Source organism: Pleurodeles waltl, chromosome 6 (assembly GCF_031143425.1).
Source record: "Pleurodeles waltl isolate 20211129_DDA chromosome 6, aPleWal1.hap1.20221129, whole genome shotgun sequence".
Lineage (NCBI taxonomy): Eukaryota > Metazoa > Chordata > Amphibia > Caudata > Salamandridae > Pleurodeles > Pleurodeles waltl.
Window position 1 is genome coordinate 700,491,437 of NC_090445.1, and position 24,255 is coordinate 700,515,691.

Genomic DNA, 24,255 nt, shown 5'->3' on the forward strand with positions numbered 1-24,255 from the left:
TTGAGTACGAGCCTTAAACATTTGGAAACGAGTCAGGGTGGACTCAAACCCTCAACACTCAGTGTGAAGTTCTGTAACCTTCACACTTGAGCTATTCTTTTTTTTTTCAAATATATATTTTTCAGCTCTTCATGGGCTATCTGGGACTGTGGGGGAACCCTCAAAGGTTCCCTTGTGGTCCCTGCAGATTTTTCTTCACAATCTGCCCTTAATGGGTTATCTAGGATTGCGGGAGAAGCCTCAAGGCCTCCCCCCTGGTCCCTGACAATTATTATTTTTTAAAATTTATTAGATGCCCTTTACGGGCTATCTGAGACCGTGGGGGGAACTGTGGGGGAGCCTCCAGGCCTCTCCCACTGACTCTAGCTATGTTTTTTATTATGTGCCCTTTAGGGGTATCTGGGACTGTGGGGGAGCCTCAAGGCTTCCTCTGAGGTCCCAGCCGGCTCCCGCCACCTGCATGAGTCTGTTTGACAGGTCCCGCTGTGAACAAGTGGATTATATGCTGTTACTTGGCTGCAGCTGTCAAAGCACTGAAAAACACTTGTGTACCTCAACTGCATTTCCATGTGATATTGTTGACTACTGTGGTAGTAGTGCACAGTTCACTTTGAATGTGCAACAGGATGCACAGGAGTTTTTAATGGTGAGGCTAATTGTGTTAGAAGATGAGGGAATTGCAATTAACAATGTATTCATAGAACCACAAGTGTGTTAAATGCTCCTATTTAGCTGTGCAGAATAACTGCTGCCCAGACTGCACATCGGAACTGCTGTCTGTAATAGCTTTGATACACAGTTCAAAATATCTTATTCTCATGCAACAAAGATGTAGAGCAGAGGGCGATAAAATCAATATTGATTTCACCAACTTTAAAACTGGTCAGATGTCAATGTGTAGGAAAACATACATTGCTGTTGCCATTAATTTTCACCATGGACAGTCAATCATCTCTGGCCAATACACTGTCTACCTTAAATATTAATGTGGTTGGACTGAATGTGACATGTTTTACAGTTAAGCATAGGATACTGTGGAAACTTCCAAACTCCTATCTCATATTTGTGGAACCGAAATTCTAGAGACAAATAATGTTTTCAAAAGTCAACTTATTAATAGAAACAAAGGTCCTCATTTTGACATTGGCGGTAAGTCCCGCTTACCGCCATGCCGACTGCCACCAACATACCGCCGCCGTGGCGGTATACCGCTACCCATATTAATACCCACACATAGCAATCCGTCACTATACAGACACACACACAAGTCCGCCAGCCCAAAGGTCAGTGATAAAGTGGCGGTAGCAAAACCCACACCGTTATGCCAACAGAACTACGCCCACAGCATTATGACCCACGAATCTCCGCAGCGGACATTCAAACATGATAAACCATTGGCGGTACATACCGTCATGCTCAAAATACACACACACTAACAAAACAATACTACATTAGACAATTCAAACTGCACACACCTGACACACATACACACACCACACCCACACCACTATAAAACATGCACCCACACTACCCACAACCCTTTATGACTCAAATAAATTGACAACAGAGAGAGAGAGAGAGAGAGAGAGACACACACACCAAGAGCACCAACAGAACCAGAGCCACATAACACCATCACCCATACACCATCCATGCACCTTACAGCACACACTCCAATACATCACCCAACACACCCTCACACACACCACAAACACTACACCCATGGCATCACAAAGACACCCCAGGTACGCAGAGGAGGAGCTATGGGTCATGGTGGAGGAAATCATCAGGGTAGAGCCACAGCCATTCGGATCACAGGTGCAGCAGACATCTATTGCTAGGAAGATGGAGCTATGGCGGAGAATCGTGGACAGGGTCAACACCGTGGGACAGCACCCCAGAACAAGGGATGACATCAGGAAGTGGTAGAATGACCTATGCGCAAGGTACGTTCCGTGGTTGCAAGACACCCAATAGCTGTAGAGGACTGACGGTGGACCCCCTCCCCTTCCCCCACAGCTAACAAAATGGGAGGAGAAAGTCTGCATCCTGAGGGTCTGGCAGGAGTAGCAGGAGTACTGGACTCTGGTAAGTCAAATATCTATTACTATGACCCCCCCTACCTGCATGCCATCATATACCCCGCCCCTACCCTCACCCCCATCACCCCACCACCTCACATATACCCCACCATCTCACCCACCTATCCCAATATCAAGCCCTGCATGCACCACCAATGCATGGACATCACTCACAGCCCTGCATGGACACCCAACACGAAAGCATGCATATTAGAGAGAATCACCTAACCCACAAAATCACTACTCACACAAGGCAAAGCTGATAAGGCAATCACAACAATACAAGGCAACACACCCACAAGATGTCACACGCAGAAACAATAGCACTGCATTTACATCCCCACAGGTCCCCCATACAACATCACAAAAGAGGAGGTGCAAGCAACATCCAGTCTCCCCCCCAGAAGAGGCCCACAGTGATGACAGCAGCTCTGGATGCCTGGATCCGGATGACCAACCTGGCCCATCTGGGATCTCCGGACAGTCGGTTACGCAGGCACAGTCCCATACCACCACAGAGCCTCCCCATCAGGAAACACCAGCACAGCACCCACCCAGCGGGCCCATACCTCTGTCCCCAGGACACGTCAATCAGCAGTGTGTCTGCCACTACAGGGACCCCAGGCAACCCCACAAGCACAGGAGGATCAGGGACCTGGGGTCAGTGGGCACACTGTTCATGGGACAGAGGCACAGGACAACAGGGTAGCTGGGAGGACTGCTGTGCAACAGGGGGAGGACAGGCCCAGGGAACCCACTCTCCAGGAGGCACTCACTAACATCCTGGGAGCATACCACCATTTCCAGGAGACGATGGGCCAGAAGTTGCAGGAGACCCAGCAGCTGCAGGAGGGACAGTACCTGGGGATCAGGGAGGACCTGAAGGACATCCACATCACCCTGGTCACCATTGCAGGGGTGTTGGCAAACATGGCCAACACCATGAGGGAGGCGGTGGCACACCACTGGGCCCCTGACACTAATCACACCAATGAACAGCCCTCCACCTCCGCTGCCGCTAGTGGACAGGAGGCTCCAACACAGGAACAACATGCCATCGGTACTCCACCCCCTGCAAAAGGAGAACCAACCCTGATTGTATGATTGGAAGTATGGAGTATGTCAAATTATTTAAGTATGTATTCGTTTAGCAAGGTTTAAAAACTGCAGTACAACTGTACAGTAATGAAACATAGGAATGACCTGTAGTTGGCTGCAGTCAACACACCAGGTGCCAGAGTGGGGCACAGATATCTGAAAATAGAGATGCCAAAGGGTACAGTAAGTGACCACAGCATTAGGAGAATCTGCCTGCCATGTACAATGTCAAATACAAAACTGACAATGCAAAGTGAAGTTACAGGGTCTTATCTGTGTGCCACTGGAAGTACTGTTGTATAATAGCTGTTCTGTTGTCCTCATCCTCATCCTCTGCCTCCTCATTTTCACTGTCCACAGGGTCCACTGCTGCCGCACGCCAATCTCCAGCCTCATTCTCCTGCAGAAAAAGCACCTGCCGTCTCAAGGCAAGGTTATGCAACATGCAGCATGCCACGATGATCTGGCACACCTTTTTGGGTGAGTAGTACAGGGATCCACCTGTTAGATGTAGGCAACAAAACCTGGCCTTCAGGAGGCCGAATGCCCTCTCTATTATTCTTCTTGTTCACCCATGTACCTCATTGTAACATTTCTCTGCCCTTCTCCTGGGATTCTTCACAGGGGTCAGTAGCCATGAGAGGTTGGGGTAACCAGAGTCACCTGCAAATGTCGAGGGATACCTGTTAGCCAAATACTAACCCTTATGGCCAACACCATACCCTTACACCAACATTTACTGAGTGGGAACCATGGGCTCACCTATGAACCACACCTGGTGCCTCTGGAGTTGGGCCATCACATATGGGATGGTGCTAGTCCTCAGGATATAGGCATCATGCACAGACCCAGGATACTTTACATTGACATGGGAGATATACTGGTCAACCAGGCACACTATCTGCAAATTCATCAAGTGAAAGCTCTTTCGATTTCTGAAGACCTGTTCATTTCTCCGGGGGGACAAATGCAATATGTGAACCATCAATAGTCCCAATAATGTTGGGGATATGTCCCATTGTATAGAAGTCAGCTTTCACTGTGGCCAAATCCTCCACGTTGGGGAAAACAATGTAGCTGTGCATGTGTTTAATCAGGGCAGACAACACTCTGGTCAGCACTATTGAGAACATTGGCTGAGACATTCCTGCTGCCAAGCCCACTGTCACTTGAAAGGAGCCAGTTGCCAAGAAATGGAGCACAGATAGGACTTGCACAAGAGGGGGGATACCAGTGGGCTGACAGATAGCAGATATGAGGTCTGCCTCTAATTGAGCACACAGCCCTGTGATTGTGGGCCTGTCCAGCCTATAGGTGAGGATAATGTGCCTGTCCTCCATTGATGCCAAGTCTACCAGGGGTTTGCACATGGGGGGATGTCTCCATCTCCTATTCATCCGCAGGGGTTGTAATCTAGGGGGAAAAACAGTGAGCAGATGGTCAGTATTCCACATTTCCAAACACTACACTGCATTGCATGTTTTGACTGTAACAGTATGATGTTGGATAGGCCCAAATGGTGCCTAGGTGAACTGTGATGCAGTTAGGTGCCATGGCCTGTCCCCTGCCTCCCCCTGAAATGGCGTCCACCTGTCCTGTGTGGATGGACATGTGGAAATGAGGTAATGCCGCTGACGTTGCGCGCTGTTGCGGGAGGCAGTCGAGTACTGCTGTGCAACTCCTTATTGGTTGTCATTGGGCCCTATGGGATACAGTGGCTAATGGTGATGTATGCCGGCGGTGACGGTAGGCACCGCCGCGGTTGTGACTGCCATTTTCTATCTGTTCACTCACTTGCTACCTGACCTTTAACAGGAGAGGACCTACAATGCATGTTCTGCTGTGACCTGTGTCTGAAACCTACCATGGCTCGTGCCACTGGTGAAAGGGCCCCTGCTTTTACCGCTGCAGAGTACCGAATGCTGTATGGGTCTCCGGACCAACAGGTGAGTACACTGTGAGCACAATGCAAGGGGCATGGATGCATGGAGTGCTGTGTGGCGGTTGCCTATCCAGAGCTAGATGGGCGCTTGAGGGCATCACAGCAGCCACAAGGGGGTAAGTACAGTTTCCCAATATTCTACTTGTGTGTGGTGGGGTGGTCTCCGTGTGGGGGAGGTGGGCCTGTGGGTGCCCCTAGGGCAGGCCGGAAATTGCAGGGTAGGTCCCATGTCTGGCAGGGGCTGATGAACACCATTTCCTACCAAGCTAGTAGGCATCCACTACTAGACAGGGGTCTGTGGGTGTCAGGTATGCTGCTTTTGGCGTTAGTCATGAGCTGGTGACTAGCATTATGACTAGTAGTGCTTTGTTTAGTGCATGGGGCTGTTCCCTGTGTGTGTCGTGTACGCCAACTGTGGTGTTGTTGCTGCCATTGACCAGTTGTATCCTTTGTCTCTTCCCCCCTTTTTGTTTTGTCACCCTGTCCTTATGTTCATTAGCAGTATCTGGTGGAAGAGCACAGGCACCGGTGAGGGAGGCAGCTGCATCCCACAGGGCCCAGGAGGCCGAATCCACAGATGGTGAGGGCACCAGTGGGACGGAGGGCGAGAGAAGCACCAGGACGGAAACAGGAGGGGACAGTTCTGACAGTGATACCTCCTCTGATGGAAGCTCCCTAGTGGAGGCGGACACCAACTACAGGTACAGCCGCCACCCCCCTACCAGCACCTTCCTCCCAGCAGACCCTCAGAGTGTTTCCCGTGCCCACTCACCCAGGAATGTAGGCATCTCCTTTGCCCCAGGCACCTCATGCCCTGCCCCAGTTAGTCCTGTTGCCCTGAGTGAGGAGGCTATTGACCTCCTGCGATCCATCTCGATTGGGTAGTCAACCATAGTGAATGCAATCCAGGGGCTGGCAGCCCATTTGCAACAATCAAATGCATTCTTGGAGGGCATTCACTGTGGCATGGCGGCCCAACAGAGATCAAACAGAGATCAATCCAGGCTCTGGCGTCCTCCCTGATGGCAGCCATTGTCCCTGTCTCTAGCCTCCCCCCTCCAACTTCCTCTACCCAGTCCCATTCCCCTCTACCCCAACCTATCCCAAGTACACATTCAGACCAGCATCCTTGCCAGGGTGAAGCACACTGGGCACCAGGCCCCCTCCAGAACCAGTGGAAGAAGCCATCCACTCACTGCATCCTTGCCAGGATGAAGCACACTCGGCACAAGGCCCTCTCCAGAACCAGTGGGCAAACCAACCACTTGTTAAACTGTGGCTTTGCACTCCCCAGGACCACGCAGTGGGCAAACCACCCACTTGAGAAACTCTGGATTTGCACTCCCCAGGACCAAGTAGTGGGCGAACCACCCACTTGAGAGACTGTGGCTTTGCACTCCCCAGGACCAGGCATTGGGCAAACCACCCCCTAGACAGACTGTGGCGTTGCACTCCCCAGGACCAAGCAGAGGGCAAACCACCCACTTGAGAGACTGTGGCTCTGCACTCCCCAGGACCAAGCAGTGGGCAAACCACCCACTTGAGAAACTGTGGCCTTGCTCTCCCCAGGACAGAGTGATGGGCATATTGCCCCCTCCAAGACCAGTGGTGTTGTGCCATCTTCTGGTTTAGGTGCCCCCCCCTTTCCCCGTCCCCTTAAGGTGCCTGTGTATTTTTGACCTGATGCCCCTGCAGTGTTCTCTCCGTGTTGTTGCAGGAGTCAAGTGGGGTCTTGGTCTATGTGTTTGTTGTGGCCCTATGGCCTACGAACTTTGAGGACTGGGTAGTGTCCCTCCATTTGTATATATTTATACACTGTTTTGATTTTGAAGCACAAATTTCTACTATTTTATCTTATTACACTCACTTTAATCAATTCCTTTTGTCCTTGCATTATTCCTGAGGCGTACGGGGTAGATAAGTGATGTTATTTCATCTGTGTGTGTGTATGGTGTTGGGGGTGTTGCATGTGTGTGTCACTCTCTTTTTTCCTTCCTTGTGTGCTAGGCAGAATACTCACTGTGGTCGTCTTCATCGGCGTTGCTGTTTGTAATGCATGAAGAGGTATACAAGCATGAGGAAAATGTGCTACTTGGGCTCCATGGCATTGTGGTTCTTCCTTGAGTCTCCAGAGGTGAGTTGTTTGCCTTCTGTGTTCTGTTTCCGCCATGCTTTTAATGTCATTAGTACCACCCCAGAAAAGGTGTCGGAGAGGCCTGTTGTAATACTGTGGGCGGTACATTCTTTTCCACCTGGCTATTGGCAGTTACCGCCACAGTGCTTGTTCCTACTGCCGTGGCGATCGGTGTGTTAAAGTGTCTGTCTGTGTGGGTGGTTTGAGGGCCAAAGTGTTAAAGTTAATGCTCATTAACGTTATCTGGCCTACCAAGGATAGCAACTATATAATGATGGAACTTTTTTTATTAGTAAAAAATAAATCGATATCATTGCATACTTTAGAAACATCTTACATCACTTTAGTAATGATGTTCTCTTGAATTTGAAAATGCAAATGCTAGTTTGATGCATATAAAATGTGTGGGTTTGTTTTATAAATCTTACTGATTTATGTTCTCCCCTCAGTTCAATGATGGATTGCATCTTAATTAACTAATACTTCTATTTATACCTTATCATGGTATGTATGACATTTATTACATTACGATATTTTCATTGTAAATACAATTTTTGAGAACCACAAAAAAGGTTTTTTTTAAAGAAAGTTAGATACATTTAATATTCACATCATACAAATAGGATAGAGATAAATACAGATACATATACTAAAAATAACTTCACTATCAGGATAGCAAGTGTCAGAGACAATACTATACAGGATTAGAACCCTTCATCACCCTGGGAAGAAGTCTCAGCTGAGAGACAAGCCTTTCTGCACACTGTGCAACTCACATAAAAACACAAAACAATGGTGTACGTATATTACTACAATCTACTACCCATACTACTCACTCAAAACCTCTTACCCAGACAATATAATTAACTCATATTTCACTATTGTTCTTTATAATACCATATTACACAATTATTTGTGACTGGGAAATATTTAGAAGAGAAATTTCTCCTTCTTCACACACTAGTACGAACACCCATCACCTTGAAAGAAGGTGTCATCGGCAACACAATCTCTATGTCCAACCTTCAACATATGTCTAATTTACTTGGGAGACTTCTTAAGAGACAGAGGCCCTCATTCTGACCTTGGCGGTCTTTTCGCAAGACCGCCGAGTTACCGCCGCGGTAAAGTGGCCCGACCGCGGCGGTATGCCGCTGCGCGTATTCCGACCGCTGGGAGCGTTCCGCCGGAATACCGCCAGCAGCCACACTGGCGGTCGGCGGGAAAGTGGAGACTGGTCAACCTCCACCGCCACGCCAGCAGAACACCGCCCCCAGAATTACGACCCACATTTCTGTGTGGCGGTCTTCTATTGGCGGTCACGTCCCTATGGCTCCCGTCGCCTCCCGGAGGACCAACGCACAAGGTAAGTTGATCGTCCGTGAGGGGAGGGGGTGGGGGGGTGTTGTGTGATGTGTGCGTGCATGGGGGTGTGCGTGTGAGTGTGTAGAGGGGGTGTGTGAGTGCGTGCATGCGGGCGGGGAGTGCTGCTGTGCCTATGGGCAATGTGTGTAGTTCGGCGGGTGCGCATGTCGGCATGTATGTGTGCGGGTATGTGTCCCCGTTGTGTATGTGTGTGTGTAGGAGGTGTGTATATGTGCATGTTGGGGGTGTGTGCATGTCGGGGTGCGTGTATGTGCATGTCGGGGTGGGGGTAGGGAGGGGGTTCGTACCACCTCTGGGGGGTGGCAGGGGGGTGGAGGGTGTGGGGGGAGGACTCGGGGGGGCAGTGAGGGGTGGGGGAGACCCCTATCAGTGCCAGGGAAGGAATTCCCTGGCCCCGATAGTGCCTACCGCCATGGTTCGCATGGCGGTTCCCGAACGCCAGAAACCGCGGCGGTAAGCAGGGTCATGATACCGTTGGCGGTCTTGGGTCGACCGCCGGACCGGAGTGCGCAGACTCCAGCCCGTCGGTCATGACCGCCGTGGCTGTCGGAGTGGGGAAGTGGCGGTCGGTCGCGGCGGTGACCGCCGCGGTCAGAATGCCATTTTTAATACCGCCGGTCTGTTCGCGGTCTGACCGCCGCCTCTCCGCCGACCGCCAAGGTCAGAATGAGGGCCAGAGTCTATTGCCATTCTTCTATGTACATGCATGACTGAACAGACAGTTTTTTCAACAGAGATAGCAATGGCTAACTAACTGTTCTACATACAATGATCACACTGGTGAGATGTTTCATAGGAGATATTACTATCTCTACCTACTCTACTATATTCATTCATCATTGACCTGGAGAACAGAACCCTTTCACATTTCTTGTTGTGAAAGACTAGCACATTACAGATGTGTCCCTGCAGCTGTTCTGTCTTGAGGTATACTAATTATTAAAGACCCTCTCAATTTTATAGGCCTTCATGTGTAGCTCAGCATTAGAACAGTGGTTGAGGCCTACAACAACTAATATAATTTTCAGTAGTGAAATATAAGCCAGAAAGCAGACAGATAAGACTCCTCCAGGACCCAACCATACACAGCCATCACCCAACATGGTGTAGAAAGGTGATTTTATTCCTACACTGTAATATGTACACTGATTTCATAAGGCTTTGATTTTACCACTGAGCACCATGTGTTAACATTCTGCGACATATACACATATCATTCAGGGAACGAGTTCAAGCAGAAAAATACTTCCTCGCACCCTATTATACTTACATATCGCCGGCAGTGCATCCTTTTATCATACACTATCATACTAATGCATTCCCTTTAGTAGGAATGTTTGTAGACAGGATGTTCCTCTCCACATCCTAGTATACTCACCTTGAAAATAAAATATTACTTTATATTTAAAAAACACAAGAAAGTCACTAAGGGAAAAACAAAGGTCACCCTGAGAGGAGATGTCAGCAAATAGGTTAGTACCTCTCCATATACATCCATGAATTCAGAGGAGGTGTCACGAAAGAAGGCGGTTCATCCCCACTGTCTGCTACACACAGTGAAATGTATGAGCTTGTGAAAGGCTGCAACTCCCATAAGGGCCTTACTGGAGTTTAACCCTTCACAAAAAAGGGTGGTTTAAAAGAAAATGTTCAGATAATAATGACAATATAAGGTAACTATTAAAAGCACCGTTTTTATTTTTAAATAGTTTGGGGGATTTTCTATTGTTTATTATATTTCTGGGAAAAACAAAACAAATATCTTCACCAAAGAGATATGAAGGTAAACAGGAAATATAAACTTGGAAGTAAAAAAAGGAAAAAAAAAAAAAAGATCTACTTTTCTGGTGGGCATTTGTGAGCTGGCATAAGGTTGTCTAAAGTGTTTCTGCTCAATTCAGAGGCAAAAATAATTCTCCCACAAGGTTGACAGTAAAACACCTTATTCAGATAGGTAGTGGTTCAGCTTGCCACCCTAGCCCAAACCTCTGGAGGTAGAACATCTCCAGGTTGTGCAGTTAATGTAGTACTTGTGCCAGATGATGCCTCAAAACTTTTCTGCATCTCTGCTTGTTAGCAATGGGGTTTTTGGTTGGCAGTCAGGTTACCCTCTGTCCAAGCAAGAACCCTCACTCTAGTCAGGGTAAGTCACACACAATCCAAAATTATCCTGTGCCCACCCTCTGGTAGCTTGGCACGAGCAGTCAGGCTTAACTTAGAAGGCAATGTGTAAAGTATTTGTGCAATAAATCATACAATAACACAATATAGCACCACAAAAATACACCACACAGTGTTTATAAAGATATATAATATTTATCAGGATAATTGTAGGTCAAAACGAATAAAGATGCAATGTGAAATTGTAGAGATATCACTGAAAAGTGATATAAAGTGTCTTAAGTCTTTAAAAAGCAAACAAAGTCTCTTTCAAGCACAAATTACCTGGTTTAAAGTGGAAAGAGATATGTGGAAAAATGGTGTGTGCGTCGATTTCACCCCTGCACACACGGACTTGCGTCATTATTTTTCACACGGGGAAGCTGTGCGTCATTTTTCTGGCGTGCGGACAGTCTCTTTCTGTGGGTAGCGGGATTACCAAATGTCCCGGGGTCTGTGTGTGGATTCTTTGGCTTGTTTTCCGGCTGCGCGTCGTTCCGGGAGGCTGTGCGTGGAATTCTCATTCTCACGGCAGGCGTTGCGTCGATTTCCCCTCTGGAAGTCGGGCGGTGTTGTCCTTGCGAGGCCGTGCGTCGAAGTTCCGGTCGCTCCGAAGGCGTCGCGTCGTTCAGCGTCGGTGTGCAGCGATTTCCTCGCCGCGGAGCAAGCTGTGCGTAGAAATTTTCGCCGCACGAAGAGTCCAAATGAAAAAGAAAAGTCTTTTTGGTCCTGAGACTTCAGGGAACAGGAGGCAAGCTCTATCCAAGCCCTTGGAGAGCACTTTTACAGCCAGACAAGAGTTCAGCAAGGCAGCAGGGCAACAGCAAGGCAGCAGTCCTTTGTAGAAAGCAGTCAGGTGAGTCCTTTAGGCAGCCAGGCAGTTCTTCTTGGCAGGATGCAGGTTCTGGTTCAGGTTTCTTCTACAGCAAGTGTCTGATGAGGTAGGGCAGAGGCCCTTTTTTATACTAAATTGTGCCTTTGAAGTAGGGGTGACTTCAAAGAGTGGCTAAGAAATGCACCAGGTCCCCTTTCAGTTCAATCCTGTCTGCCAGGGTCCCAGTAGGGGGCGAGGCAGTCCTTTGTGTGAGGGCAGGCCCTCCACCCTCCCAGCCCAGGAAGACCCATTCAAAATGCAGATGTATGCAATTGAGGCTGAGTACCCTGTGTTTGGAGTGTGTCTGAGTGAATGCACAAGAGACTGTCAGCGAAACCTAGCCAGAGGTGGATTGAAAAGGCACAGAAAGATTTAACTGCAAAGAAATGCTCACTTTCTAAAAGTGGCATTTCTAGAGTAGTAATATTAAATCCGACTTCACCAGTCAGCAGGATTTTGTATTACCATTCTGGCCATACTAAATATGACCTTCCTGCTCCTTTCAGATCAGCAGCTGCCACTTCAACAATGTATGAGGGCAGCCCCAGTGTTAGCCTATGAAGGGAGCAGGCCTCACAGTAGTGTAAAAACAAATTTAGGAGTTTTACACTACCAGGACATATAACTATACAGGTACATGTCCTGCCTTTTACCCACACAGCACCCTGCTCTAGGGGTTACCTAGGGCACACATTAGGGGTGACCTATATGTAGAAAAAGGGGAGTTCTAGGCTTGGCAAGTACTTTTAAATGCCAAGTCGAAGTGGCAGTGAAACTGCACACACAGGCCTTGCAATGGCAGGCCTGAGACAAGGTTAAGGGGCTACTGAAGTGGGTGGCACAACCAGTGCTGCAGGCCCACTAGTAGCATTTAATCTACAGGCCCTAGGCACATATAGTGCACTATACTAGGGACTTACAAGTAAATTAAATATCCAATCATGGATAAACCAATCAATAGTACATTTACACTTTAGCACTGGTTAGCAGTGGTAAAGTGCCCAGAGTTCAAAAGCCAACAACAGGTCAGAAAAAACAGGAGGAAGGAGGCAAAAAGTTTGGGGATGACCCTGTCAAAAAAGCCAGGTCCAACACTCCTCTAGCCAATGTAGTAAGCTACACTGAACGTATATGGCACCACATCCCAGTGGTAGTAAAATCCTATTGTTTGCATGTGCCACGAGGAAATTCCTCGTGGAACAACTTACATGTCACTGTTGTTGATTAGATTTTTTGTCTCCTTTGGGAAGTGTGAAAAATTGCTGAATTGCCTTTGGAGGCTCAGATGAAGTAGATGTTCCTGACTTCTGATTTGAGGAACTAGAAGAAAACATCAGTTTGGACAATTTTTCTCCAGTATTGATCTATCCACTAAACAATGAAATGAAATACTGAGACCAGAAGTAGATGCGAACACATCCAAACGATTTTCCCAAATGAGGAAAGTAGCGTGTGTGCATCCTGCAATAATGTAAGACATTAATATTAACCAATCAAATCTCTTATATGGGTTGTCTCAGGTGGTCCTCTCTCTTATATGGGTTTTCTCAGGCAGTCCTCTTGTGAGTGTCTCGGGAGAAGATCACAGCAGTGTAAAAATCTAGAAAACGTTATTGTACGTTTGTAATATTGTCATGTAGACTTCTATCATGACTGTTTTGTATGAACAGTAGTATCAAACTTCATTCAGTGTTTCTATTACATACTAGTATAAACTCCTTCTCCTAAATTCAGTCTTGTGAGCCAGTAGTGAGAGTAAAACAGGATGTTCTGCCCCTTGGACTACAGGTAGAGGATTGGGTGCCTGACTTTCACAAGCCTCTCATAAGAGTCATCAACTCTAATCAAATAGAAATAAAATTAATATAGACAGAGCAATTACACCATTCTTCAATATCTGCATTACATATACATACAAGTGATGAATAATCTGTGTTGCAGCAGTATAAAGCTGAGTCAATATGTATACAATCTCTCAAGCCTTTCACAAGAGGTTCATGAGTGTCCTGCGAGAGTAGAAACACACCCAGGAAAAAAACATTTGATTGATTAAAACTAATGCCATGAATTATTGAAGGGAGTAGACACTCTTGTTTTCTCATTTAGTAGCAGGTCTTGAATGTGGAAACCTCTATCAACCCCTAGGAAGATCTTCTCTTCTATTGCCCAGGGGTTTGCTGACATGCCTTCGCCTGACACTGATGATCAAAGAAAAACTGGACCATCTCAACCTCCAAAACCACCCAGGAAATCCATTGCATTGCACCTGGAGGGGAAGCAAGTTAAAAGCAAACTGTGCCACAATGAGTTCAGTAGGGGCACAGAAAAACAGCACAGAATGGGGATAACAGGAATGTTGTGTCACCTTAGGGCAATCTATTCCCAGCATTTAGCTCATGAAAAGATACCGAGGAGTGCAAAGCTAGATGCCTCATGAGGTGCCTCTACATCTTTCTAACCGTGCCAACCAACACCATCTCAAGTTGTGGCAAGTCAGACTACAAACAACCCAGTCTACTTGCATAAAGCACTGTGGGAAAACTAATTTTGGGCCATATTTTACACTTATGCTGGTGCTTTCCTGACTCTGATGGAGCCCTTGGCACAGCTCAACAGTCCCAGGACCTGTGCTCTGTTAAATATGAAAATTAGGCTAATTATAATTGGCCGTGTCAGCCTACCTATAAGTACCTGGTATGTGGTAGGGCATGTAGGTTTAGGAACCCCAGCATAGGTAATGCGCTCATGGGTGCACTACTATGGTGCCCATGGTAATTGTAAAGGCAGGCCTGCCTTGCTGGCTTCTTTTAACTTAAAGTTAACCCCAAGTTTGACTATTCAATTAATTCAATTAAAAGTACTTCCAAAAGTCCTAAGCTAACTTGTTTTTACATATAGGTCACCTATAAGGTGTGCCCTAGTTGCCCCTGGGGTTGGGTGAAGTGTAACTATAAGGTGTTTTATAAGCGTTAGTTGGGGAAAAATAGCCAAATTCATTTTTCCCCATTGTAGTGATTGAGCTCCATAGGCTAACATGGGGAGACTTTATTTTAAAATAATAAAGTCTTATTTTCCACAGAAAGGAGCAAAGTATGGCATGTGTAGTGTCTAATTAAAAGTTATATTAAATCCAAAAACTTGCCATTGCTGAATTTAACATAACTTAGATCTCTTTCTAAAAGTTACCAGTTTCAGCTATGTAGTGCCCCTCTCTGATTTGCCAGTTTTTTGTAGCCTGGCCAGTCTGCCTTGATGAGGTGTGAAGTGCCCTGTGCTGAACACAAAGGAAGTACCTGGTCTGGGAAGGAGAACTGGGGAACTTCCTCAGCATATGGTGAAACTGGATAGAGAGAGAGCAGCCCAGCTGTACTTCACAAGAGGGAAGGACAATTGGGCTAGCAAGTGGACGTTCCTGATTTCTTACAAAACAAGCCAGGTTCCCCCTGATAAGATTATGAGAGGGCTGGAAAGGAGTGTGTTAAGAGAAACTTAGCCACAACAGTACTAGGGCTGAGCCAGACGGAACGTCGGAGATAGAATTTTTGTCATCTTGGATTTTGGGAGAATGTTGTTCCCTGGGATTGATTGTTGCCACACTTCCCAGGAAGTGCTCTCCCAAGAGGGTAGTGGCCTGGTTATGATTGGTCAAGAGGCTCCCCTGCTTTCCACCCCAGGAGCAAGGATGAAATTAACAGAGCTGCACCTCACCTCAGATCCCTACAAGAAACAAGACAAGAAGAAGAAGGGCTGCCCTGCTGAACCCCTGACCTGCACCTGGACACTGCAATTTGAAGGACTGAAACAGCTGCACACTTGGGCTTCACCACTAAAAGGCTTTTTTCCCTGTCTTCAACTGCTTCAAGAAGGGACTCCCTGTTTTCTGCAGGTAGAAACTAAATGACCAGAGTCCTTTGCATCAAGCCCTGAAGAAACTGACTTGCTGACCAGTGAGCAGAGGATATTTTTGGAATTGAGTCAGGTGCATTCTGAGAGATTGGAGTTTTAACCCTCAAGAAGCAACTCAAAGCTTTTGGAACATTGAGGTGAGTTGTGGCCTTCGAAAGGACCTTCAAAGACCTTCTGGAAGAAGAACCAACTGTTTGGAGAATTATGGAGCAACTTTGGAAAACAGTTCCATAAGTGGACCGACCCGAGTCATGAGTCAAGCCGGCTTACATGACCGCCACCCGGCTTGACTTGCAGGTTTGTCCCACTTAAAAGCTTCAGAGCCTCAGACTTTCAGGATTTCACCAAAGGCTCACAAAAAGGCAATGCAACGACGTAGACTCAAAATTGGCTTGCTGTGGAGGGTTGTCCGACATCAGAGAGAAAAAGCTGCAAAAAAGTTTATAAGTCCGAACGTAAAATGATGACCAAAGCTTCCTGAGCATCATATCATAGTTTTACTCTCAGTTTAGAATATATCATTTTTTGAAGTCCCCTTACTTCTGTTTTGCAGTATGCAAAAAACAAAACAAAACCAAAAAATTTATTCCAAATAACCACCCCCCCCAAAAAAAAAAAAACATTTGAAAAAACAAAAAAGGCTCTTTTGGGAAAAACTTACTTTATGAGAAAGATGGGAAAAATGTTAAATTTGGGTTGCATGTCAGGTTTGTAAAGTATTTGAGCTTCTACTGGACTTTTACAGAAGTGTTTTTTTTTATTTAAAAAGGGGGAAGTACTAATACAAATACAGTAGTTAAAGAGAGTATAGGGTAGCTTTAAAAAGTGCCTTTTTGTGTTTTTAATTTTTTTTTTGTATTTTTGTTATTAGAGTTATAAAAGGAGATGTGGAAAATCGGTAAAGCTAGGAAGTGTTAACTTGGAAGAATAAAAATAGGTCTGAGGAGGACACTTGTGCTCTTGCACAAGCTTATCATGATCTGCTCTGCTGAGCTCTGAGAATATTTTTTTTGCAAATGCTGCAATACAGCACTTTATTAAATAAGCTGAATTGTATGTAGTCTTACTCCTGTGTCTGCACCTAATGTGGAGCAGTTTTCCTGGCTGTGATGTTATTGCAGTAGCCTGTGCCCCTTGTACTTTATGAATGTGGTGAGATGCAAAGAGCGCATATGGCACCACATGCCTGTGGCCCCAAAGCTGTACTGTTTCTTGGTACCCCATTAGAACTCCTTGTGACATAGTTTACATGTCACAATTTTGGCTGAGACTTTTTTCTGAAATGTCCAAACATTCTCAAACAAGGGAGTCCTTGTTTGGTGTTTGTGCTTCTAAGCGGCTTGGTCCTGCAACCTCCTCAGGTATCTATTCAGCTGAATCTGAACCAGACATCATGGATATTCCTAGGTGTCCAATGAAGGATCTTCAGTTCAAGCAGTTGATGCTCCTATTTTCAGATGGTCTTGCCAAATGATGGAAGGAGAGTGGAACTTCCTATAACAAAGGATGGCACTGAATTGCAGAGACGTTTGTGTGGTCAGTTATTTCCTACAAACTACTATAAATACAGTAGGGGCATTTTGGTATGGATTAAGGCATGAGTTCTCTTCACAGTGGACACAATGGTTAGTGACCCCGAGGTCCGCCGTGTCTTATTGGACTGGCACCTGGAAGGGTTCCGTATACTGATTGGCTCCATTTATGCTCCTAACGCAGACCAATCAGCATTCCTGGCCCAACTGAGCAGGGTTTTCTCCCACTGGAATGGGATACCATGACTCCTTGGTGGGGACTTCAACAGTGTCTTGGACGTCAACATTAAAAGCTTCTTTCCTCCTCTTCCCTGCACAGTCACGTCAAATGACCAGGGACTGATTGTAGGAGGCTGGCCTGGTTTGTAGTGGGTACCTAAGGTACTTACACCTTATACCAGGTCCAGTTATCCCCTATTAGTGAAATGTAGTCAGTGTCTAAAAGCCAGGCGCTCTAGGGGTAGTGTAGATGAGCAGTCAAGGCCTAACTAGGAGACAAGCAAAGCTCATGCATTACCACTGTAGTCACACAGTACTCACACACATGAAAGAAAATACTCAGTGTTACAAATATAGAGGTGCTTTATTTTGATGACACAATTGCCAAAAATACCATAGAGACTATACTCCCTTAAGAGGTAAGTAAAATACACAATATAAAGACTAGAATGCAGAAATAGTTGTAAAAACAGTGAGAAAGCAGTGCAAATAGTGAAAATCACAATAGTACTAAAATAGTGGAATGCGAAAGTTGCTTTCCCACCTAGTCAAGTGTAGTGTGTAGAGGGGCGCTGGGAGTCCTAGAAAACACGAAAGGTAAGTAATAGAACCCACTCCAGGGTCCAGGAAAGGAGGAGTAAATCACAGGAACTTTCCAACTAAACAGAACAAAATGAGTAAGACGATTATGCAAAAACCAGAAGAGACTGCAAGACACCAACAACGGATTCCTGGACCTGAAGACCTGTGGAAGAAGGGAACCAAGTCCAAGAAGCACTGAAGAGCCCAGGGAGAACAGGAGCCCCTGCTAACCTGGATGAAGGTACAAAAGAAGAGCCATCAGGGAAGAACAGTCAGTACTGCACCCATGAAGACAGATGCGGGTTCCTGGTTGGTGCAGATGATGTCCATGCTGGATAGATGATTGGAGTCTGGTTTGCATTGATGGATTCTGCCAACAAGCCTTGGCACACGCAAAGCTCAGGGTTAGTGGAAAATGGTGATGCCTGGGATCAGGAGGGACCTGGTGGCCTATACCCAGGAGGAGGAGTCAGAGGGGGCTCTCAGCAACTCAGAGAGCCCTCAGGAGACCAGGCAGCTCACACAGGAGTCCCACAGCACGGGGAAAAAGAAAGAGCAAAAGGAGGCCCACGCAGCACCACACAAAGGGATCCAACAACGCCGGAGACCCACACAGGAGGATGTGTATCACAGGAAGGAGAGCTGGTGGCTGGAGCTGCACAGTGCATGAAAAACTTAGTGAAAGGATGCCAACAAGCTTTGGCAGCTGCAAAAAATGCAGTGCACAGGGTACTGTCTTGTGTGGGGAGACAAGTTCTTACCTCCACCAAAGTTGGACAGCTGGACTTCAGGACCGTCGGGACCACTTCAATGCACTACCCATGTTGCTGGATCCACACATTATTTCAGGAGAGGGGACCCAAGCCACCGGTTGTCACTGCCAAGGGGTGCCTGCTGAAGCAGGGAAGTGACTCCTTCACTTCAAGGGAGATTCTGTTGTTCTTCTGGTGCAGGCTGAAGACTAATGTCGCAGAAGTTGTCTTTGCTTCTTTGTTACAGTTTGTAGAGTTCCTGGAGGGTCCAGATGCAGTTTCGTTGGTAAAAGGTGAAGTAAAGGATGCAGAGGATTTCTGCTGGAGTCTTGCAATCTGAATCTGAGGAAACACCCAGAGGAGAGACCCTAAATAGCCCTGAAAGGGGTTTGGTCAGCTACACAGGTAAGCATCTATCAGGGGAGGGCTCTGACGTCACCTGATGGCACTGGCAACTCAAATACTCCCAGAGTTCCCTACCACCTTGGAATCCAAGATGGCAAAACCCAGGGACCCTCTGGAGGAGCTCTGAGCTCCACCCCTGGGGTGGTGATGCACAGGGGAGTGGTCACTCCCCTTTCCTTTTTCCAGTTTTGCTCCAGAGCAGGGACTGGGGGTCACTGAAATGGTGTAGACTGGATTATGCAAGGAGGGCACCATCTGTGCCCTTCAAAGCATTTCCAGAGCCTCTGGGAGGCTACCCCTCCCATGCCTGTAACACCTTTTTCCAAGGGGAGAGGGTTTAACATCCCTCTACCAAAGGAAATCCTTTGTTCTACCTTCCTTGGCTTGTGCTGCTCAAGCAACAGGAAGGCAGAAACCTGTCTGTGAAGTGGCAGCAGCTGGGGCTGCTTGGAAAACCTCAGAAGGCTGTAATGGCATTACTGGGGGTCCTCTAAGGAGCCCCCAGATTGCATGGAATCATACAACCAATGCTTGCGAAAGCCTTGGGATATGATTCAAAAGTGTTTGATACCAAACATGGCCATATTCTGAGTTACCATTGTGAACCTGTATATAGGTAGTGACCTATGTATAGTGCATTCGTAAAATTGCGTCCCCGCACTCACGAAGTCTGGGAAAATGGTCCTGGACACACAGGTGCTTTGCACCCAGGTTGCAATGGCAGTCCTGTAGAAGCCTTTTCATGGGCTCCCTATGGGTAGCAAAAGTACTGCTGCAGCCAGTAGGGATCCCTTGGAACCCCAATGCCCTGGGCACCTAAGTACCATATACTAGGGACTTATAAGAGGTGACCGGTATGTCCAATTTGGGATGAAATAGTGGGTTACCAGTATGCAGTGACAACATTTAATGGAGAGAGAGCATACGCACTGGGGTCCTGGTTAGCAGGATCCCAGTGACAGAGACAAGCACACTGACAACATGCAGAAATTGGGAGTAACGTGCCAAAAAGAGGGTACATTCCTAAACTGATTGCTTGGCTTGGACGCTGGCTGCAGTCCAACACATGGCATCTGTATAGTGCAGGGTCTACTCATTTTATTTACACCCAGACAACCTGCATGTCTGGATAGATCACCAGGTCGTCACACCAGACATCTCTCCCCATATAGCACACATTGACTACTTAGGTTGCTCCCACTCAGACCACAACCTTCAACACCTGCAACTGAACTGGGATACTGACCCCTCCATTCCCCACATGGAGGCTGTAGCCAGAAGCATTGGATGATCCACTATTTCGATCACTATTGCCGAACCTTTTGACATTAACACCAGCACAGCTCCAACTCATTTGATCTAATGGGACGCCTTTAAGTTGTTCATTAGAGGTCACTGCCTGGGATGCACAGGAACTTGTGCTGGACAGTAGACAGGAGCATTGCCCATATGGAACATGACTTACTCTGCCATGAGTCATTAACTCTCCTGGCCCCTTAGCATAAGAAGGGGTTGCTTCTGGTGCCACAGGAGCATGTAGCACTTCTTCAATGCCCCACTGCCTTAATTATGCTGTACACAAAACAAAAACAAATGAGGAAGCAGAGAGGGTAGGCTTACTATTAGCATGACTCATTTACCAAGAACATCCAAGACACCCCATTTTGACACTTCAATCTCTCCTTCATAACCAAAAGACCTTCCACATCAAAATGACACATCGCTACACCTCCATGTACAATTCAGTCAAGCCTATCAACTGAGATGACATTAATTCCTTTTAAGCCTCCATTCCTTTTCCCCACATATCCCGTGCCCAGAGACTTGAAGTAGGTGGTACTATCACCCCATTTGAGATTCATGAGACTATACAGCCTCTTGACCCCGGGCCCTGATATTCTCCGAACTGCATTTTATAAAGTGTACACACTTCTTTTATCCCCCCCAACATCCGACATTGTGCTATAAGACCCTACTCGCCGCCTGCTTGCCAACTTCACTTCATAAGGTACTGCTTATCTAGGTGCCCAAGCCGGATAGGGACCCCACTGCTTTAAGGTTGTATCACCCACTTGCAATTCTTCTTAACACAGACTATAAAATATTGGTCAAAATACTCACAATTGCCTGGTACCCTTGGTACCAACGCTGATACACCCTAATGAAATATCTCTCTTAACTTGCGGAAGTTCTTAGGGATCCAGGAGCATGCCCCTCATTCTTGGCTGTGCTGGATTTAGAGAAGAAGTTTGACTCCCTGGAACAGGCCTTCCTATTTGCGGTCATCCCCATTATAGTTTGGAGTTTGGGCCATAGAGACATCCAACTGGTTCAACTACCTTACAGATGCCCACTAGCTAGAGTCAAAACTGGGGCACTGATTTCTGGCCCTATCCAGATACACAGAGGAACCCAACAGGCCTGCACACTGCCCCCCAGCTCTTCTCCCTTGTCATTGAATCTTTAGCAGCTGCTCTCTGCACAGATGGCCAGAACTGGGGCGTCCTATTAGGAGACAAGTTACATTCCATCTCACTCTATGCTGACAACCTGCTCTTGCCTCTACTTCATAAATTGTACTTGCCAACAACTGAAGGTGGGATGGCTGTTCCAAACTTTAAGCATTACTATCTGGCGTCCCATCTCCAATGGGATGCACGCTAGTTGGCAGGTCTCCAACTATCCCACACTGTCACAATTCCCCCTGCTTGGAGTCTGTCTTGCATGCTGCACCTTTTCCACCCCTGTACTAAAATGCTCACCCCCAAACCTGCACTGCTACATGTGGCACACTATTGTTATAAACAGAGCCTTTTGCTCACTGAGGCAACCCAGTTATACACTCCAATGCTGCTGCTGTTGGGCACCCAAAGAGGAGAACGGACCACCACGGCAAGGGAATTTGCAGACTGGCAGGACGTCGTTCTGCACACAATAGAGGATTTTTACCACAACAGCTTCCTCCTGCCATTTGAGACCCTATTTTCAAATGAAGGACTGCCTCCTGCTTGCTTCCTACTACCTACTACACAACTCTATACTGGAAGCAATAGACTGGGGCGGCATGCAACAAGAGCGCCCAATGCACCTCACCGTTCAATGTCTTCACATTAAGAGAACAGATCACCATCTGACACGGTGGCTCACTAAATGAGTGCACACATACTTTATACTTCCATTAATCCCTCTGGAGTTTATCTCCATTCATGCTAAACCTAATTACTGAACTTGACTTCCTTCCCAGTCCATGATGGCTCCATATGTATGAGTACGAATAACTGACATCCTATGAATGACTTACTGAAATAATCAAGCAAATAAATAAATCAGACAAATAATCAGGGAGAGGCCAGTGAAGATTCTAGACTGTGACAAGGAAGACATGGACTTAGAGTAGTGAAAATTACAGGTAAGTAATCGAGCATTACCTTCTTGCCTGTCTAACAGTTCTCATGTATGAGTATGTACCCAAGTCAAAACTGATTTCAAACAAACCACACCATGAGAAAACAAAAACAGGGGCATTCAAGGAAAAGAAGACCCAAAACAGTACACTTCAGAAGAACCCACAGAACTCAAAAAAGCAGCGGCAAAATCAGAGAATACACCTCCACTCAATTGCAAAAGGGCAAATGGGCAGGAACCCTTGAGGCAAAAGCACGAGACCCCATTTAGCCAGACCACAGGAGACACACAAGGTGTCAGAAGTGTAAAATAAAGCAGTGTGCAGCAAATAGAAAGGAAAGTAAGAGAATGCAAATGTACCACTTCTTCAGACATAGGAGAGGAACAATAAAGAGACAAAAAAAAAAGAGAATCCAAAGGAAATCAGGAAACTACCACAAGGAAAAAAGGAAGCAGCACCACCGAGTCTGAGAAAAACATAAGGAACGGAAGGGAGGACAACAAAGCCCCAATCTCCCCTAGCCATCTCCCAGAGGTAATGGCCACCAGAAACACAACTAGGGCCGACAGAAAAGGAAATCCAGCAGATTGCAGAAGCCAAAATGGACCATCAGCAAACCTTGCAGAACTTCAGGCAAGTCCTACAGAGTCACCGGGGAATGAACATGTGGATGCCACACCAAACAATTGTGCAAAAAGCGTGGTGCCAGAGGAGCAACAGACAAGACACTAGCACCACAAAAAGCCTGGTCTGTAGCCCCCTAAAGGCAGATGGCAAAAATAGCCAAACCCAGGCAAAACTTGCAGAAGGTACTGCAACACTGCCGTATGAGCAGTCCTGATAGCAAATGAAAAAAGGTCCTTAAGGATGGTCAAACGTTGAAAGGACAGACAACAGCTGGGACTGCTGGATTAGTGCACCGTTATCCAAAGAACATCCTAGCTCTAAGAGGGACTGCCTTTCAACTGCCAAGCAGCAAGTCACAACCCCCAAAGCATGTCCAGAGGAGGAAGTAACCAATGCAGCGGGGATGGATAGATCAAAAATACCCAATAGGGTATTATATCCTATAAGTTCTTCAACAATAAACAGATTCCTGTCCACATCTTCTTTTTAGATACAGAAAATGCCTTAGATTGCCAGGCAACACTGGGTTTTACCCTCCTCGAAAACCTTCAACTAATACTATTGGTGTGTACAACCTATGCTGAACTGAGCCTAAGACAATCCAAAAAATGTATGCAACAACATTGGTAGTACAATCAATAACATTTCTGAATTGAACAACATCTCTAGTGCCTTTGTTTAAGTAATGAAAAGCATGAATGTTAAAGGTAAAAGCATGTTAGAGGCTGTATGCAGTAGGGGTAGACTCAACTAAGATGTTTGTGAAGGGATTGGATGATTTTTAATTAGGATATGAATTCAACTGTATGCAAAACAAGTGTATTGTCAACTACTGAAAACAGGAGCAAACTCAGATCGCTGATATGTGTTGGTTTGGTATATAAAATCCACTATTTATTTATTTTATAGCCTTCAAAATGATATATGATCTATGCAGAGTTCTCCAACCTTTCTGTAATAAGAATTGTGGGAAGATTAGGCAGATTGCAGAGGCCTCCTAATGTTTTACCCCATTCTTTACTTTTTGCTGGTGTTTTCCTGACTCTAATGGTGCCCTGGGTACTGCTAATCAGTCCTAGGGCTTGTGCTCTGTGGAAAATGAGTATGCAAATTAGGCTAATTATAAATGGTTAACCTAGGTATAAGTCCCT

General features: G+C 46.5%; 1 protein-coding gene across 1 annotated transcript in view; it reads right to left on the reverse strand.

Annotated features, from left to right (window-relative positions):
* LOC138301689 (lectin-like) overlaps positions 1-24,255 on the reverse strand; it is a 161,948-nt gene that overhangs the window by 62,507 nt on the left and 75,186 nt on the right. The gene's annotated exons all lie outside the window — the stretch shown is intronic.